We start from the raw sequence: 14,011 nt of genomic DNA, 5'->3' as shown, positions 1-14,011 counted from the left end.
CCAGCAGGTTAAGATTGAGCACCAGAAGCCCGGTGGGCTATTACAGGAGATAGAGATACCGACGTGGAAGTGGGAGATCATTAATATGGACTTTATTACAGGTCTACCTCGCACTCCACGGAGGTATGATTCTATTTGGGTTATTGTTGATCGGCTGACGAAATCAGCCCATTTTCTTCCGGTTCGGACCACCTATTCAGCTGAGGATTATGCCAGGCTTTATGTCAGGGAGATTGTACGACTTCATGGAGTTCCTGTGTCTGTTATTTCCGATAGAGGTGCCCAGTTTACAGCTAAGTTCTGGAGATCGTTTCAGGAGGGATTGGGGACCCAGGTGAGCCTGAGTACAGCCTTCCATCCCCAGTCCGACGGACAGGCCGAGCGCACTATTCAGACATTGGAAGATATGTTGCGTGCCTGTGCTATTGATTTCAGGGGTAGCTGGGACGATCATTTACCGCTTGTTGAGTTTGCGTATAATAACAGCTACCACTCCAGTATTCAGATGGCACCATATGAGGCTTTGTATGGCAGGAAGTGTAGATCACCGATCGGTTGGTTTGATGTTGGGGAGACTGAGTTGATTGGCCCAGATGTGGTCCAGCAGGCCGTGGATAAGGTGAAACTTATTCGAGAAAGATTGTTGGCAGCCCAGAGCCGACAGAAATCTTATGCCGATAAGCGACGTCGACCGTTAGAGTTTCAGATTGGCGATTGGGTGTTCCTGAAAGTGTCACCGATGAAAGGTGTTATGCGATTTGGCAAGAAAGGAAAGCTCAGTCCGAGATATATTGGGCCTTATCTGATTATTCGCAAAATAGGCAAGGTGGCCTACGAATTGGATTTGCCAGCTGACTTGGGAGCGGTTCACCCGGTATTCCATGTTTCCATGCTTCGTAAGTGTATTGGTGACCCTTCCAGAATTTTTCCTTCAGATGAGATACAGGTCACAGAGGAGCTATCTTACGAGGAGCAGCCTATAGTCATATTGGATCGTCAGGTGAGAAAGTTGCGGAATAAAGATGTGGCTTCGGTTAAAGTGTTGTGGCGGAATAATAACCGCGAAGAAATGACCTGGGAGGGTGAGGAGCAGATGAAGGAAAAGTATCCTCACTTATTCCCAGTACCTTCAGGTAATTCAAATTCTTTGTCTGACTATGTTGATTTATGAATGATTTGTATGTGATGGCTATAAAAGCAACTCCCCCGGATTTGAGTAAGATCCGTAGAACTAATTCAACATTCGAGGACGAATGTTCTTAAGGGGGAGGATGTTACGTCCCGTATTTTTATACATTGGGACAACCCGGATTAATTATGATAATTTAGAGCCAAGACTATTCCGGGATTCGAAGTCGGGACTTTTGACCTTTGATTTTATTTCGAGGCATAAGTTATATATGGAATTGTTGGCATTGAACACTTAGGAAAAATTTGGGACCACAATTCATAAATTGGAATTAAAAAAAAATCTTGCAAATGAGGCCTTGTGGCCCTCAAATGGTCCCACACATTGTGTGGCCAATTTTAATTGGTCCAACACATGTGTGGGCCATGGGACACATGGATAAATATTGTGGAAGCTTAAAAGATGACCTTAAGTCATCTTTACCACTTCAACACTTAGCAAATAAAACCAAAAGTTGAAGAGCTTCAACAAGAAGCTCACGGCCAAGACTAAGAAAAATCAACTCCATTTCAAGCCATCCCAAAATTATTTCTTTGTTGTAAACCCACTATTTTGAGGTCCCTAAGTAGCGTGGAAGCATCGTTGGAGCGATCAAACCATCATTTTTCATCTTTTGGAAACCCTAGGCTATTGGAAAGTTGAAGAAGAAAGGTAAGAACTCATTATGTTTTGTATGTTATAAAGGCTGTATGCATGTTGTAGTATGTTATAATGGAGGAAAATCATGAAATATGAAATGTTGGAGGTGAGTTGTGTATGTGGAGCTTGAGCCGTGTAAATGGGTGTTGTTGTGTTGTGATTGAAATTATGAATTAATGCCTAGTTAGTTGATTATGATCATTGTAAGGTGAAGAACAATTGAGAATCATCCATATATGTATATGTGTAGTGTTAGCCGAAAATGGGTCACCTTATGTGCCAAGAATTGAATTAGTATCGCTTATTGTTTAGTCGTCGTTGCCATGAATTCTATGTTGGAAATGAAAGTTTATTGACTCAAATTGATGTTGTAAATATTGCGGACTGATTTGGAAGTTGTTGTACATTTAATGTAAATTGTGTATTGATGAAAATAGCATTGTTAGAATGTAAATTGTAGATACGAACCATGATTTGGAAATGAAGAAAAAGTTAGGGGGGCTGTCTCGGTTAGGGGCTGTTTCGGGTAGCTTGGGAAAATTTATGGATTGTTGGAAAAATTGTATAAATTGCTTAGAATGTCCTGAAATGTTTTTGGTATGGGTTCGGGTTAGTATGTGAGCGTATAAGCGTCGATTTTGGCTTGAAGGTAAGTCGTCGAATTGAATTTATGAAAGTTGATGAATGATGGAAAAGAGAGCTATTATTGTTGTATTACCTTTCGGATTGATTATTAATGTTGTTAGGTTGGTTGTTGTTGTTGTTGTTGATTGATACGGCCGAGTTAAATTCTCGGGGTAGCCTATTTACAGGGGAAATGCTGCCCAAATTTCTGTAGAATTAAGGGCGAAATTGGAATTTAATGCCCAAAAAGTCTTTAGCTAATGTTTGGCATTTTATGGCTTGTTTATAGATCGTGGGCAGCCCGAATCATAGGTTGGATTTAGCTTAAGTTTGGATCGTATTGGAGAGCGTTTGAGGTATGTAAAGTAACCTTTCTTTTGGCATGCCTTAGTTAAAGTAGGCCATGATGCGAGCCTCTAGGAAACTCTATTCTCGCAAATCCGAGCTTGTCTATGATTCGTATTTGTTTCCTTGGTATTCTTGGGCGCATATGCCATAACATTGATCCTTTTATCCTCGGAGTTTATGATTTGTAAAGATTTCATGAAAGTTGATTTTAGGTTTCAAAGCTTGTTCTTTAGCGATTCCAAAAGTTCAAACGCCCATAACTTCCTCAGAAAAGCTCGGATTGCTTTGAAATTTTCGTAGGAGTTTGTATGATATAAAATGAGTATGTTTTTTCATAGGCGGGCTCAGTTCGGGTCTATACTCGTCCGTGGGTCCCGCGACGCCCTTTATGTAATTTCGGTAACTTCGAGAAGAAAATGTTGTAATTATTGTTCCGATTTCAAATATGACTATTTTACTTATCTTTGGATTTATGATAATGATTTTATGCATATGATTCCTCACTACTCCGCTCGTGCCCTATGATATCGTTCGCCGGTTCCCGGGCCGGTTCGGTTGTCGTGCGTATTATGATACATTCCGGTGTTATGCTGTGTTTATGGTTCACCGAGCTCCTCGCTCGAGGGCCGGGTTCCACATATGTTTGGCGTTATGCTGTGTTGTGATGTGTGCCGGGGATTCGGAGATTTGAAACTTTCTGGTGTTATGCTGTGTTATGGCGCCATCGACAGGCGGGCGACCATATTTTCCTGTGCCCTATGCATAATTTATACTTTGGAAATAAACATTTTGATATTTTTGGGATATGTATTATTTTCCATACTTCTGATTCAATTACTGTTCAAGACTTATTTCTGTACCTTCTGCTTTGCATACTCAGTACATATTTCGTACTGACCCCCTCCTCCGGGGGCTGCGTTTCATGCCCGCAGGTACAGACGCACAGCTTGGTGATCCACCTGTTTAGGACACCCCCTTCTGCTATTCGGAGTGCTCCTCTCATCCCGGAGCTTATATTTTTGGTATATATACTTGTTAGTGCATTTATACATATTCGTTCATGGGTACGGCGGGGCCCTGTCCTGTCATATGATTCTGTCGGTCTGTTTAGAGGTCTGTGGACATGTTTGTGGGTTAGGGTCTTTCTGTATGAATGTATGTACATGTCGTTTGGGCGATCCCATACGCCGAGGCGGCCGGTCCGCATATGTTGTTTGGGCGACCCTATACGCCGAGGCGGCCGGTCCGCATATGTTTATATATTGCTTGGTTAGCCCTGTGTGGCTTTCGTTGGTATTTTCTGCGTGCAGGGTATATTGGATAGTCCGTAAAATAAAGGAAACTCTGCCGAAATTTTTCTGGAAATTACCTAAATTTGAAATAAAGCCTTGTCGGCTTCCGCCATATACTAGAATGAGTTGATAGAATTTGAGATAATATTTAATAGATGGGTTCGGGTGCCCAGATCGGGCACTAGTCACGGCCTACGGGGTTGGGTCGTGACAAAAAAGATACATAAAATCTAATTTTTCAGTTTTCATTGCTAAATTCTAAGTTGAATCACACTTTGTATAACGAAGGAAAATATTTTAATGATGAAAAAAATATATGCATATGATATTCTTTGTCAGAAATAGTGCATTAACTGATCAAATATTGGTCAAAATCTATACAGTTATTATTGGTAAACATGGATATTCTAATATTATAAAAAATAGTTAATTATTATATTACCAAAAAAAGTAGATGTTATACGGGGGTATTTTACAAAAAGCGTACTGTTATAAAGTCGGTTGTTACTGTTATAGGTAAAATGTTATTATAAAGAAGTAAACTATAACATAAAAAATCGGTTCCGAAAAAATTTGACTATAATTGAAAGGTATTATTATACACGAATGTTATTATAAAGAGGTCTGACTATATAAAAAATGTTCAAAACACCAAATTAGTTAAGATTACACCACTCCACAAATGATGTCATCAGGCCTGATGGTCAAGCGCCGCAACTGATTCAACTGAAGTTGCGGGTTTGAAATGTAATCTCTCTAGTATTCATACTCTAGCTTTTTGTTCATTGATCTATTTTGTTTATTTTTACTCCATAGATGTCAGAACACTCATTTCCAGTAGCAACCAGTTTCGAACTGTATGGCACGAGCCCTTGCAGATTTCTCGGTTATAAAAAAGGTTCCATATGGCAAATCCTTTGAGGAGGATGGAGAACTATTAATTAAAGGGAAAAATGTAAATCAAGGCATAACTATATGGTTTTCCTTACAGTGAGGGAGGAAAAAATAGAGTTGATTGAAACAGAATGCAGAAAATGATGCTACAAACATGTGCCAAATTTCACTTATATAATCATAAAAATCAAATGAGGTTTTGTGTGCATCAAATTTCACATATATAGAAGTATTTGAAACAATCCAAATGAGACCAAAACTAGGCAAGGCATACTAAGAGGATTCTTCTCTTCTTCATTCTGGTCGAAACTCTATTCCTTGGATGATGAGGCCACTTTTTGCGTGACCCCTAATATCCATCAATCGCGCTTCAACTTCTCCATCCTCTCCTTTATCATTAAAAAAGTTTCCCATTTCTATTTCCTTCCATCCATCGCCTCTACTCAAGGATGCTAGTTCGTTCATCAACTTCAGTGTCACTCTGAGAATCAACAAATCTAACAACTGCATCAATAGTGTCAAGGCCCATAAATTCAACTTCCAATTTGAACACTAGATAAGCAACATATTTGGTCCCTTTCGACAGTATCTTAGTCCCAATCTTGCCTCGGATTTCAAGCCAACAGACATAACAGAGTTGAGCCACTTCTGAAAATCTACAAAAGTAACGTTTGCTCAATATTTATGATTAATAAAGTAGTTTCTTTCTAGATTTATACATAGAGAGGAACACGAGAAATTGTTAAACCTGGAGTTCGGGTGAGATAACCATTCCCAATAATTTGGTTCTTCACCCCATGAAATAGCAAGTTCTCTTGCTGCCACCATAAAGCATTTCTTCCCGGTTTTCTTATCCAGTGAAAAGCTCTATTTGACAAATCAAATCACAGATACACAAAATATCAGGAATTAAAAACAAATAACAACAACAACTACACCTCAACCCTGAACAAGTTGGGACCAGTAATATGAATCTCTACTACTTTATTTAAGCTCGTTTCATATCATTATAATTAAAAACAAACAAAAGAATTCAAAAATTGGTCATGTACTTATTCTACAACTGCATGAAAAGGAAACATGAACCTAGACCACTCAACATCCCTTATGAATGGGTAGGTAAGGCTGCGTCTTGTGGTCCAGCCCGTCCCCGGATCCCGCGCATAGCGGAAGGTTAGTGCACCGGCTGCACCGGGCTGCGCTTTTTATGTTTGATAAAAAATAATCTGTCAATTTTGACATCACTTAGAGCCAGTTTGGATGGGCTTAAAAAAACAGCTTATAAGCTGGAAAAAAATTAGTTGGGGTAGCCCAACTTTTTTTTTTTTTGGCTTATATGTTGTTTTCAGCTTATAAGTTATTTTAGATAAGTTAAGCCAAACGGGCTCAATTATTTTTTTGGGCTTATTTTAAGCACAAAATGGCTTATAAACTGACCAGTCAAACACTCAAAAAAACTGAAAACAGCTTATAAGTTGTTTTTAGCAACTTATAAGCCAATCCAAACGGGCTCTTTTGAATTGGCTTATACTAAGAGCCCGTTTGAATTGGCTTATAAGTTGGTCAAACCAGCTTATAAGTCATTTTTAACTTATTTGGGTGTTTGGTAAAATAGAAAACAGCTTAAATTAAGTTAAAAAGTGTTTTAAATAAGCCAAAACCAATAAGTTGCTCAACCCCAACTCTTTTTTTTTTTTTTTGGAGCTTAAAAGTCATTCTGGTTTGACCAACAACTTTACCCTTTTATCCCTTATATTTTCTGTTAATTCCAATACTATCCTTACTTCTAAAAATCCTTTAAGCACTTTTATCCAAACACGTAAATGCTTATTTATAAAATAACTTTTAGCACTTATGCTTAAAAGCCACTTTTTTTTCAGCTAATCCAAACGGACTCTAAGTCAAGTTTGTTATAATCTCATTCAACAAGGAAATCCAACTTAATGACATCACTCATTATAACTCAAATTTGTAAATGACTCATTCTTTCTACAATTTAGGAGGTATAGTTTCAAAATATTAAAATAATAAAATAGGGTAAGCGAATTGAAAGAAACAAATGGTAAGTGAAATGAAAGAAACAAACTTTGAGAAATAACATGAAAGCACGTGAAGTAAAGGCTGGGAAATAAGTAAAGTAATGAAAGATATTAATAAAATCGACCAGTAGGACTATCGTGCTGGTATATTAATCAAAAAAAAATGAAAGATAAACAATATAAAAGGAAAGAGTAGTATATTTGAAAATGAAAAAATTAAAGTAAAATAAAAAAAGAATAGAAATTCAAAATAAATAAGAAGAACAGAAATTATAATTAAAACAAAAAAGGGAAGAAATTTAAAAATATGCTTGTAATTGCATCACGTATTACCAGCAAGTTTCAACCCTCTTGAAAATTGAAGAATAATTACCCCCTCAATTACCTGTTGACCAAGTAACATGCTAAAACTGTCTAATTACACCCAATTTCAACTACAAGGTAGCTTTCCAAACATGCCCTAAAAATAAAAACTTCAAAGGAAAAGTTGATAAACTGTTGATCCCTTAGTTATTACTCCCTCCTTTTCATAATAAGTGGTGTTTTTACTTTTTAATTTTAGTTCAAAATAAATGGTGTTTCACAAAATCAAGGTCTTTCTTTTTACCTTTTTTTCAAATAAATAGAGTTTTACCTAACCAAGAAACCATTAACAAGAACTAGCGGGAATATCGAATGAAAATCGTGGCCCTTGTGATACATCTAATTAAACAGAACTAACCTTTAATTAAATGCATTTACAATTCAAAACCGATTCCAAGAAATAAGAAGATATCGTACCATTTTGCCTCCATCAGTGAGAATAGGGGAATCGCATAGACTAAAGTAAAGCTCTTTCTTGGAAGGAAAAACCAATAAAGAGTTTGACTTAGAGATAATATGTTGATAATCAGAAGGCAAAAATTTCTCCCAAACAACGTCGGATTCAGCAGCAAACTTGAATCCTCGCGAACTAACAGATAACCTAGCAGTATCCTCTGGCGAAGTGAAGGAGAGAATTTCCGATATGCAACCTTCCGGCAGCAATCCAAAATAGTCCATTGAAAATAAAAAAAAAAACAATAGGTTAAAGTTGTTGAATTTGGACAATGTATATAGTGCATGTATATAATAATTTTGTCTTAGTAGTTAAGTAAAACTGAATCAGGAATTATTACGTTTCCAAATATTTGCAATCTATAACAGTAGTAGTAATAATTATGGAAATAACATTAAAATCTTGGATCCTAGTTACTCTTAGTTAGTGCAAAAAAGACTCTTAGTTGGTAGATGCAAATTCATCATATTAATGAACGGTCAACATGTAAACAGAGCAGCAATAAAAATTATGTCTCAATTTCAAATAAACTAGTGTATTTGTCGTGCTACGCGCGGTCATAACAAAGTACAAAATATGAATAGATATTAATGTTATAATTTTTATGAAGAAATAATTTTTATTAATGAAACATATTTTCATGATTGTACTATTTTTTTCATGATTTTTTAGATAATTTATGTATAATCTTTTGACTGAAAGAATATTGAGAAGCATTAAGATCGCCATGAAACTCCTATTTTAAATCAATATATCACTACAAAAAAATGAGAAAGTTGCGGAGGTTGAAAGTTGCTATTTGCGGAGGTTTTAGTCTTCGCTAGTTGCTAGTGAAGGCTAAAGCCTCCGTGAATTGCAACTTTCAACCTTTGCAAATTACTCCTTTTTTTGTAGTGTATGTTAACTTGAACCGGAACAAAAAAAAAAGTAATGAAGAAGAGGGGGGGAAAATAACATAGAAAATGGGTAATGCAAACCTAAGAGGTAGCCTGATTTTGTTTAATATTTAGTTTTTTGACTGAAAGAATATTGAGAGACATTAAGATCGCTATGAAACTCGTCATTTAAATCGATATATGCTACAACGTGAATGGAAAAAAAAAGTAATGAAGAAGAGGGAAAAAAAGAAAAGATAACATAGAAAATGTAGGAGGTAGACTGATTTTGTTTAATCCTTTATAGACAATGTACTAATATGATTTTAAGATATACAATTAAAAACAAAAACAAAAAAGATTTTCACTCGTGTAAGTACATGTATACACAAATTATTTGAACTTGTAGGGGTGTCAATATTAATATATAGAATATTGAAAATATAGATTTGCCCTGATTACTTGTTAACATGTCGGGTGAAATATTTTAGTTACACTTTAAACTTGAGTTCTTTAATATAATACAATAGTTTTGAGTAGAGACTTTTGAAATTTCAAATAAAATATAAAATAGAAACAATGATTTGGTGGACTTTACTAATGAAAACAAATAGTCGATATATTACTGAAATTTTGAAACAATTGTTAGTTCCAATAATAAATTTAGATACTATCATTCGTTTATGGACGAAAATTACCAACATCCGTTTGGTGTAAGACTATTAGCTAATTCATACATTTGTGTTATTTGGAGCATATATTTCTATGCATTATACAATTTAATATACATTATCAATTAAACTTATGTAATTTATGTAATTTATTAAGTTTTAAAGAGTACTTAAAAAAAAAAGCAAAATTAAACTAAAATTTCGTAGATTTCATTTATAGCTATAATAACCGTACAAATAAATACATTCAATTCAATTTTAATTATATACTTAAAAATAGAATTTAATTTTACTGACATAATCTGTTACTACTAAAACCTTTTAGCATGCAAAAATAATGGGAATGAACAATATAATCAATTAATTTATGTAGCAATTCTTTTTCAACGTTCGTATTTTTTGACAGTTTGTCACATCTCCAATAATCACCTTATGTAGCGAAAACGATGAACAAAGAGGTGATCAAACCAATTTTTTTTAAAAGAAAAAGATCAATTAAACAATCAGTATGAATAAAATCAAATCATCTAACTAACTAGATTATGAGAAAATTAGATCCATTACATGTGGTGCAAAAGAGATGATCAAATAACTTTTTTGGCAAAGTCAGGTTTGAAGAACACTAATTGTCCTTAGCCTCAAATCTTTTCATAGTGATTATCTAGTTTTCTTTTTCATCTGTCCACCATTTGGTCTTCTTCTTTCTTCTTATCCCTACAAGAAATAATACATCACAAAAATCAATGAACTACGAATAAGAATTGTAAGAAAATATCAAAAACTAATTTACTGAATGTAAATTTTCACAAACTAAGAACATAAATGAATATATTTTTTATTTCTCATCTATCCACCTCTTCTTCTTTGATCTCTTTATCCCTACAAGAAATAATACATCACAAAAATTGATGAACTACGAATAAGAATGGTAAGAAGATATCAAAAAGTAACTAACTTACTGAAATGTAAATTCTGACAAAATAAGAACATAAAGGAAATATATTTTGTTAAATATTTTTAATGGACAATCTAAAAAGAATACCACAAGGAGAATAGCATACAAGAAAGGAAAGTAAATAAGAAGATATATATATGTATATCAGGCAAAAACTGAGCATCAAAAGGCAGAGATGAATTGTCGCTATAATTACAAGGGAAAAACGGCTTCAGGTTTGATTATAAATAGAGTTTAAATTTCGTGTACTGTCGGTGTACACGACTTTTTACACCATCCGGTAATTTTAGAGGTAACCACTACTTCTAATGTTTACCCTCTTTTACATAAATTAAAATTTATAACCAAAAGAAAATATTAAAGGCAAGTTCATCAATCTATTCGTGACCAAAATTACTTCCTAGTTATAATAGTAACCAAAATCATTTCCTTTCCCAACATCATATTCATAAGAGTCTTAACGTTTCATGGTTTGCTCTCAACTGCACCATCAATATAAGTAATTCTTAAATCTTCAAACATTGAGGGTCGGGAATGGTGACTCCGACAATGTCCTGCAGTATATCCTAAGGCAATGATGAAGTGTTCATTTGTTAATGTATCCGCCTTATACTAACTCAACCATATTTGGATTGTAAGTAAGGATCAAGCAAGAGCAGTAAAACCTTAACCACAAAAAATTAATTGAGAATATCTTTCATACTCTAACATATGACATATGAGCAATTTAAGCTCATAAGGACCGTTCTCAGATCTTAGACAATATTTATATAGAGTAAATTGGAGTAGTTATTTCAATCACATCTTCCGAGCCCAAATTTCAATCTATAATTCTGAAAATTATAGTTTAAGAGACTATACCGAAACAATTCCACTTTTTTAATACGCACAAACTTAATTTTTTTTAGAAGCCCCTGTTGGTTCCAAGTTTGTCTTGGACTTACTCATTGCAAAATTAAAGTATTCCTTCTTTATTTTTGCAAGGGAATAAATCTTTTCTCAACGCTAGATTTTTTTTTTCTTCAATCTTCACAGTTGGCTAATTTCGTCTCTTTTAGAGTTCTCACCTTTCTCAAAAAATTGAGTTTCCAACGTTCTCCTGCAGAAGTCCCTTACATATACATACTCGATCTACTGTTTTGAAGAAGAGAGAGGCATGAGAACGACATATTTGATGGAGGATTTGTAGGGAGAGAGAGAAAGGCAAAATAAAATTCAAACATACCATTACTGGTCATAGAGAGGTGTCACATCACGTTGTATATCCCTAACTTTAATATATATATTGATTTAATATAATGTAATTACAATAATTATAAGGGAAGTAATGGCAAATAATGCTATTAAATGGTCAAAAATTCTCCCAAACAACGTCGGATTCAGCAGCAAAGTTGAATCCTCGCGAACTAGTAGATAACCTAGCAGTATCCTCCGGTGAAGTGAAGGATAGAATTTCCGATATGCAACCTTCCGGCAGCAATCCAAAATAGTCCATTGGAAAAAGAAAAAAAAAACAATTGGTTGAAGTTGCTGAATTTGGACAATGTATATAGTGCATGTATATAATAATTTTGGCTATATGAATCTTTTTTTATTGTGTTTATTTATTTAAACTATTATCAGGTTAATATTAAATATAATGTGTTTCCAAGTGAGCACGCCCCAATAATATCTTTAGTACGAAAATTTATGTCTTTATATGATCTGCTCAGCTTTTTATGTGATATCACTAACAAAAGATTTTTACCATTTGTGTATAAAACTTAAATTCTTAGACTAAAGATTGATCTTGAAGATAGCTTTTATCTAAACATGAAGATAATATATGACAATTTGGGAATCAAAGTTTTAAGGTGATTGACCTTGCTGATCATAAAAGAGGACGGGCATTAAAACCATCCTTACTTTTTTCCTTTTAAGTAATAAAATCAAACAACCAATTAGTTGATCTATTATGTAAAAGTAAAACCAAAATGACTACAATAATAGTATCATCTGGAATTTTGTAGATGATGGAAAACTCTTTAGCTAATTTTCTCCCTTGTCATCCTTTAATCGTACTGTTGTTTGAAGTTTTTATGCAACAAGACCAAAAGGAAAAAGTTTTATAAGCAAAGTCATTAGACTTGGTCAGAAAATTACACTATGACCTTGGAAAGGAAAGATCCTAAACTTTTGATCCCTGTCCTCTATGGGTAAACCTTAAAGGTCAAAAGTCAAAAAACTCTTGAAGTTTTTCGCATGAAACAAACGAAATTAATAGTACAAAATCACTCGCCTTCAAACCCATTCTTGTGAATCGTCCAACTTGGTCTCCTCAACAAAATGTTGGGCCATGGGATCACTTATTAGAATAGATGGTGGCTAGACCTTCTATTTCAAAAAATGGGCTTGGATTTGGATGGGTCGGCCCAAACAATCATGGCATCTGGAGGACCAAACTTGGGGAGTTTATACAAATAGGATCATTTCGTTCTACTATTTAACTTTTCACCTCGTTTAAAAAAATTGAGCGAAAATAATTTTTGCGCCAGAAGTAGGAGTCTTACTAGCGGATCTCCAGGATTTAGTACAAAAATCATAGCGACTGGCAGATCACTAGGATTTAGTACAAAAATCATAGCGAATCACCAGGAGTTCTGATGGGTGAGCTTCCCAAAACCTGGTGAATCACCAGAATTTTGTACAAATTGTGTCGTAACTTTGGAATAAATTATTCACAATTTCTAGGGGATCACAAGAAGTTTCAGAAAAATTTCACCAACACGTTTCTGCCCCAAAGTTGATCCAAATCAAATTCAAATTTCATATCTAACATCTTAATACAATCTCACAATTCTCAATTATTAGATTCAACAATTCTCAATTTTCAGTAAGGCCCAGCAATGGTCCAGAAAGCAAGTTTGATTGAGGTCCATTCATTTTCATAATTTTAATCACAATGGACACATCTAAGGGACAACTTAGTGGTCATGAGGTGCAATTCGAATAATAATATCACGCGCAAGTTTGAATTTCATTGAGCTCTTAACTAATAATGCAAACTAATTGGGCGTTAGCTTCCTTCTTTTAACTATATCAAAAAAACATCGAGTGATTCTTCTCTACAATATGTGTTAATAAATTAATAAAAATACAAATACATAAGCTACCAAATTCAGACCTAAAATTCGAGTAAGATTTGCTCTAGTGATATAGTACCTATACCATCAACGAGTAGATTGAAGGTTCGAGTTATGCAGAGGCTAAATGGGAACATTATAAATCCTCCTAGGTGGGATTGAAAAATAAAGTAGGCAAGAATATATAGTAACTTTCTTGCAATGTAATAGCTTGCATTTACGTTATAGTTTTTAACTTTTCTGTAACTAATCATTTTACATAGGATAAATGTCATTCAAATGCCAAAAAATTCATTAGTACTGTTCATCCAATCAAGGACAAAGGGTGCAAAAATTGCAACTGAATTTTCGTTGATATTTTCTTGAATTGTCAATACATGCATGTTGATAGATTATTCCTTGAACCACATAGGTGACATAGCATCTTCACCAGACACGTACTAGTGAACCTAATAACTTGAAGTGAATAGAGAGTTGATGGTGAGATATCTCAATTTCTCAACCACAATGACATGGACTCAACTCTAACCAACACAAATCTAAATA

General features: G+C 34.5%; 1 long non-coding RNA gene and 1 pseudogene across 1 annotated transcript; one reads left to right on the top strand and one right to left on the bottom strand.

The window, feature by feature from the left end:
* Window positions 1-1,469: 1,469 nt before the first annotated feature.
* Window positions 1,470-4,006, top strand: LOC132603207 (uncharacterized). The gene is made up of 3 exons (XR_009568017.1): window positions 1,470-1,840; window positions 2,742-2,808; window positions 3,733-4,006. It is a non-coding gene; the product is annotated as an uncharacterized LOC132603207 (long non-coding RNA).
* A 1,020-nt stretch (window positions 4,007-5,026) lies between these two features.
* LOC132602171 (F-box protein At2g02240-like) lies at window positions 5,027-8,066 on the bottom strand (annotated as a pseudogene).
* Between the last annotated feature and the right edge of the window lie 5,945 nt (window positions 8,067-14,011).

The sequence above is a fragment of the Lycium barbarum genome, chromosome 7 (genome assembly GCF_019175385.1).
Source record: "Lycium barbarum isolate Lr01 chromosome 7, ASM1917538v2, whole genome shotgun sequence".
Lineage (NCBI taxonomy): Eukaryota > Viridiplantae > Streptophyta > Magnoliopsida > Solanales > Solanaceae > Lycium > Lycium barbarum.
Note: the sequence above shows the minus strand (reverse complement) of the source record. Positions and strands in the feature narration are given on the sequence as shown.